The sequence below is a fragment of the Primulina tabacum genome, chromosome 11 (assembly GCF_025594145.1).
Source record: "Primulina tabacum isolate GXHZ01 chromosome 11, ASM2559414v2, whole genome shotgun sequence".
Lineage (NCBI taxonomy): Eukaryota > Viridiplantae > Streptophyta > Magnoliopsida > Lamiales > Gesneriaceae > Primulina > Primulina tabacum.
The window spans coordinates 30100031-30105866 of record NC_134560.1 but is presented as its reverse complement, the minus strand read 5'-3'; the positions used below and the strand labels follow the sequence as shown (position 1 = coordinate 30105866).

Below are 5836 nucleotides of genomic sequence, written 5' to 3'. Positions count from 1 at the left end.
ATCACCGAATTTGACTCTGCACGAAACAGCAAACATGTGGGGAATTGTCTGTAGATGATTTTGGCCTTTTGGTTTAACTCATTTGGTTAAATATTGAAATAGTTATGATTTTTTTACTATATGCTGGTCATAGTAAAAGTAAATATGTCCTTCTTTTGATATTTGCATAATTTGATCATCTTAATGAACTTTTTAGGCAATCATGTCTTCTGCAAAGTTGTAGATAATTTATCAAGGATTCCAAACATGTTTGAATCACCTCCATTTGAATTTTGTAGCTTGAGTTATTATTATTTTACCAACACGTAGAAAACCTGAAAATAAAACATATTTAGTAAGACAATTAAATATAAACAAACAATACTAAAATAACATAATTTTATAATTTTAGTGAAACTTAAATTTTAAAATATAGGTTTTAACATATAATAAATTATTAATTTTAAGTTTCATCAATAAGGTCAAGGCTCAGTTGACCGGTGAGAGTGTTGCTGATGTCTCCGCCGCCCGGTACTGTGGTTACATGTAGATGGATCCATCGTCCCAACACGTAGACGTAGACGAACATGAAAGTCACAATTAACGATCTGAATTCAACGAAAGAAAAAAGAAATACGTATATGTTGATGATAATATGTATAAGAATATGTTGAGGATGACATAAAAATATTTACGAAAATGTTTACGAAAAAGTTTATGAAAATATTTATGTTTAAAGTTGATGCATCATTTTGAAAGTGTTCTTATTTAAAGTTTATGCATCATGAAAAGGTTTACGAACATGTTATGTTTAAAGTTTATGCATCTTCATGAAAACGATATTTTAAGTACAAGTATTTTCACTGTTGTATGTGATCTGTATATGTAATATTTGTTATCAAGATTATGGTGTGTTGGTCTTTAGACTCACTAGGTGTGATTGATGCAGGTGAGTTTGATGTTAATGATAATGAAGGTCTTGATGGTTGACTTTGCTGGGCTGAAGGTGCACATGATTCGAGGACCGACGCTAGTTTTCCGCACTAATTTATGATTTATGATATTAAGTTATGTTAAAGATATTTTATTACTTTTATCATGATTATGAGTGGTTTTGAGAGGTTATAGTATGGGCTATACTTTTCAAATATTGTTTTTAGGTTTGGTAAAATGTTTGACGATTTTACGATTTGAACTATTTTCTTTTGATTTTTAAATGTTAGTTGATTGTTTATTTTTAAAATGGTACAAGGTATTTTTAAAAGTACATATATATGTATTCGGCCGATTTAGCAAGAGGAAAAAAAATTTCTAGTACTTTTTAAGTAAAACGAATAGCAGACGTTTCACAAAGTACCCAAAAAATCAGTAAATTTATTTCTTCCTGATCCAATAAGACGTCTCATATCATCACATTAAATCTTAATACGTGGCAGCGTGCTAGGTCTACCCCAAATTTCTTTCATAAGGGCCTCTAGTTTTCTTCTCCTCGTCAAGAGATTCACTTTCGCTATCTACATCTAGATGCAAAAAGGACAAATAAATGATTGAATAAATAAAGTGAAATGAGTTATTACATTTTTTGTATAGGTTACCTTGATCAGATTTTTCGTCCATAAAATCATTTTCAACATGTGGGTTATTGTTGAATGTGATCCTAGAAGTCAAACATGTATGTTTTTATATGGATAAATAAATGATGAAGTAAGTATTATAACAAGTTATATCTAAATGTAATCATCGGAACTAAAAAATTATAGCTTCGTGTCTTTCTATATCTTAATTTTTAGGATGTTATCTTGTAATTCAATGACTTTTTGATTTGAAGCTTCATCTATTTGGTTTTTTGATGCACCTTGTATGCTTTGACAATCTGCACAAGAATTATTTCAACAAAATATATGCAAATTGAGTTTATAATTATAAAAAAAAAATTCTGACATTTTCCACTAGTTACCACGTTCTCAAGTTCTCTTGTATGATAGACTTGAATAAAAAATTACAACATGTAAAAGAAAAATGTCAAATAAGAGTTATACACAAGACACGACATATTTTTTATGTATAAATAAGATGCTACCTCTTTCTTTTGAATTTCGAGTTGTGTGATTGTCAATGAAAATCAGTGGTTGAGTATTTGTCTCATCTTGAAGTTGAAAATGAGTTTTTCCAACATTTTTATTTTTAAGAGTCATTCATATCAAAATCAAGTTATATAAGATAAATAAAGCATTAATAAGCATTATACCGAATTATATCAAAATTTAATCTTTTGAAATAAAAAATTCTCAAGTTTCATATATTTTTATATCTAATACCTTGTATATCATTGTGTTGCTGCTTTAAAACTTTATCCATTTGGTTATCTAGCATACCTTTTATGTTTTGACATTATGTACAGGTATTGACTCCACCAAAATATAAGCAAGTTAAGTTTTAATTATAAGCAACAAAATTCTAACATTTTTCGCTAGCTACCATGTTACCAAATTCTCTTGCAAGACTGACTTGAACAAAGTATACAACATTCATACAAATGCAAAAGATCAAATAAGAGTTATACACAAGCAACAAACAGATTGTTTTTGTGTAAAATGCGATGATACTTCTTTCTTTTGAATTTCGAGTTACATGATTGGCAAATATAATATGTGGTTGTGTATTTTCCTCATCTTGAAGTTGAAAATGAGATTTTCCAAAAATCTTACTTTGACAAGTCATTCCTATCAAAAGAAAAGATTAAAAATTACAAATGCTTTTATATAGAATAAATAAAACATGAAGTAAGAATTATACATATCCAAACTTAATCGTTTCAAATAAAATACTATAAGTTTCATATCTTTTTATATTTAATACCTTATAAATCATTGTGTTGGTGCTTTGAAATTCCATCCATTTGGTTATTCAACATACCTTGTATGTTTTGAAATTCTGCACAAGTTTTGATGCCACCAAAATAAAAGTAAGTTGAGTTTTTAATTATAAACAAGAAAATGCTAACCTTTTCCGCTAGATGTCATGCTACAGAGTTCTCTTGCAAGACCAACTTGAACAAAGTACATAAAATTCAGACAAAATCAAAAGGTCCAATAAGACTAATACAAAAGCAGCAAACATATCCTTAATGTATAAAGTTACATGCTACCTCTTTTTGAACTTCGAGCTGCGTGATTGGCAATCATAATTCGAGATTGTGTATTTGCCTTATCTTGATGTTGAAAATGATGTTTTCCAACAGTTTTACCCTCACTAGCCATTCCTATCAAGAGCAAAAACCACAACTTGCAGATAAAAAAAATTAGTTATATCCTTTGATATGATAAATAAAAGATCAATAGTGAAAAATAAAATTAAAATTATAATTTTATTATTATTCTAGTATCCAGAAAATACACTCTATTAGTTTCATTTTATATCATATTAACTAAACATAAAACATTATATATGCAAGAAAAAAACTCATGATTAACTAAATCTCATCATGCATCAACATCAATTTCAACTCATGCAACATCATCCCGAACCCAAACGACTTCTTCATGTTCATTCTCGTCTTCAGGATTATAAATACAACTTTGAAGATATGTATCAACATATGCCATAGGTTGCATTTTATACTTTGCTCGTGCATCGGTGGTGATAATTACATGCCAATTACTAATCAAATGGATCTTCCACATAAAAAACTTGCATGGCTTGGGATGCTAATGTATAAGGCTCGTTGTGACACTTCACATTTGTAAAATTGGTCAACATAAAACCATCATCATCCAGTTTTAGTACATTTGCCTTTGGAGACCCAATCACGTTCAAATAAAACAACTCTTCGACCTCCCTCATAATCTAACTCAATCACATTTTGCAAAATCTCGTAATAATCAATTTCACTTGATACTGGATTCTGATCTCTAATAGTCGAATAACTTGAAGTGGTAGCCCGAACAATTACACCACAATTCTGAGTTTTTCTCTTGCAGTTCCACTTCTTTTGTATGAAACCTAAATCCATTGGAAATGGATTTTTCATATCGTATCCCTATGAAATTTGGGCCTCTTACAAGTGATTTCAAATCATTTGATACTGGATCATCTTGTGAAGGATTTGTATCTTCAATCTATCACACAAGGAAAAATTGATAAATTATGTATAAAAATCATAATATATAACCTTAATGACAATTACAACAAAAAATTACATGTTTGGCAAACCAAGAGGCAAAAGACTCACTATGCATATGTTCAATTTTTGTGGTGGAAGACCGGAATGAGTAAGATTCAAAATCTGACGGTGTTCACTGCAAATTAAGAACGGTGATTTCATAAACATCAATGATTATATATTTAAACACAATGAAATATATAATCACATACTCTATATAAGATTGTACGTGATGGCAGTTGAATAATACATATTGATGTGCCTTCTTTAATGTCTCATCATCAAACTTAGTTGCAATGGCCTTTCCAATTGCATAACCAGAGGGCCGTAAACTCATCCAATGCGAATGTTGAGCTAATAGTTGTCTCTTCATTTCTTGTTGATTGATTGAATTTTGTCTATATATAATCAGCTAAATAAAAAGAACAGAATGTCAAACATTCCTCAGCCAAATACCCCTCAGCAATGGATCTTTCTGGCCTACTTCTGTTTTGAACATACGACTTCAATGTCCCCAAGTACCTTATACCAAAAACATAAATTTTGTATTATTTAGTGAAAATAATAATTTAAATAAAACAATATCAATAATATTTGTTTTTACCTTTCAATTGGATACATCCAACTATAGTAAACTGGTCCAGCAAGTTGTACTTTAGTAGACAAATGTACAGTCAAATGAATCATTATGTCAAAAAATGAGGGAGGAAAAATATTCTCCAATTGACAGAGGATCACCGTAATATCTTTCCTTAGACGAACCACATCAGTAGGAGAAATTACTTTACAACATAGCTATATGAAATACCTACTCAATATAATCAAAGGAGTCCAAACTGATTTAAACAAAGTTCTACGTAGTGCCACCGGCAACAACTGCTGCATCAAAATATGGTTGTCATTGCTTTTTAGACCAATTAATTTTGCCGATTTCATTTGAACACACCTTGAAATGTTAGAAGCATAGCCATCTGGAACTTTAACTTTTTTCAAAACCTTGCAAATTGTGCCCTTATCATTTTTGCCCATTGAATAACATGTTGGAGGCAGATAAACTCTACTTGGTCCTTTCTCAATAGGATGAAGTGCTGATCTTATTCCAATTTCTTGCAAATCAAGACGTGATATTATCTTTTGTTTTCCGTTCCATATTCAGTAGTGTCCCACAAATTGATTCGCACACATTCTTCTCAATATGTTTAAAATCAAGATTTTGGCGTACCACATTATCTTTCCAATATGTTAAATCGAAGAAAATACTCAAATTTTCCAATTGAATGGTAGTTCTGGATTATCATCAAACTGTTTTTCCAAATTTCAAATTAAAAATTTTCAACTCGTTGATCACTGTGTCTCCCGAAAGTATGGGTGATGGTCTTCCGTACTCTTCTGTGCCATCAAAATGTTGAGCATCTTTTCGAAACTCATGATCACCGTTCAAAAATTTGCGGTGACCCATATAACAATATTTTTTGCCATGTTTTAACCATCGTGAATGTGTAAATTTGTGGCACACTGGGCATGAAAATTTACCTTTGGTGCTCCATCCAAATAGGGTTGCATATTTAGGAAAATCACTTATAGTCCATAATAATGCGGCATTTAATTGAAAATTCTGCTTGGTTGATGCATCATATGTATGCACTCCTACCTCCCACAAATCCTTCAAATCTGCAACAAGGGGCTGCAAGTAGA

The 5836-nt window shown here is 30.6% G+C and overlaps 1 long non-coding RNA gene across 1 annotated transcript; it reads right to left on the bottom strand.

The window, feature by feature from the left end:
* Positions 1–1414: 1414 nt before the first annotated feature.
* On the bottom strand, positions 1415–3306 carry LOC142518780 (uncharacterized). The gene is made up of 7 exons (XR_012813647.1): positions 3128–3306; positions 2984–3028; positions 2839–2913; positions 2060–2702; positions 1921–1965; positions 1575–1852; positions 1415–1499 (listed from the first exon to the last, which is right to left on the bottom strand). It is a non-coding gene; the product is annotated as an uncharacterized LOC142518780 (long non-coding RNA).
* Between the last annotated feature and the right edge of the window lie 2530 nt (positions 3307–5836).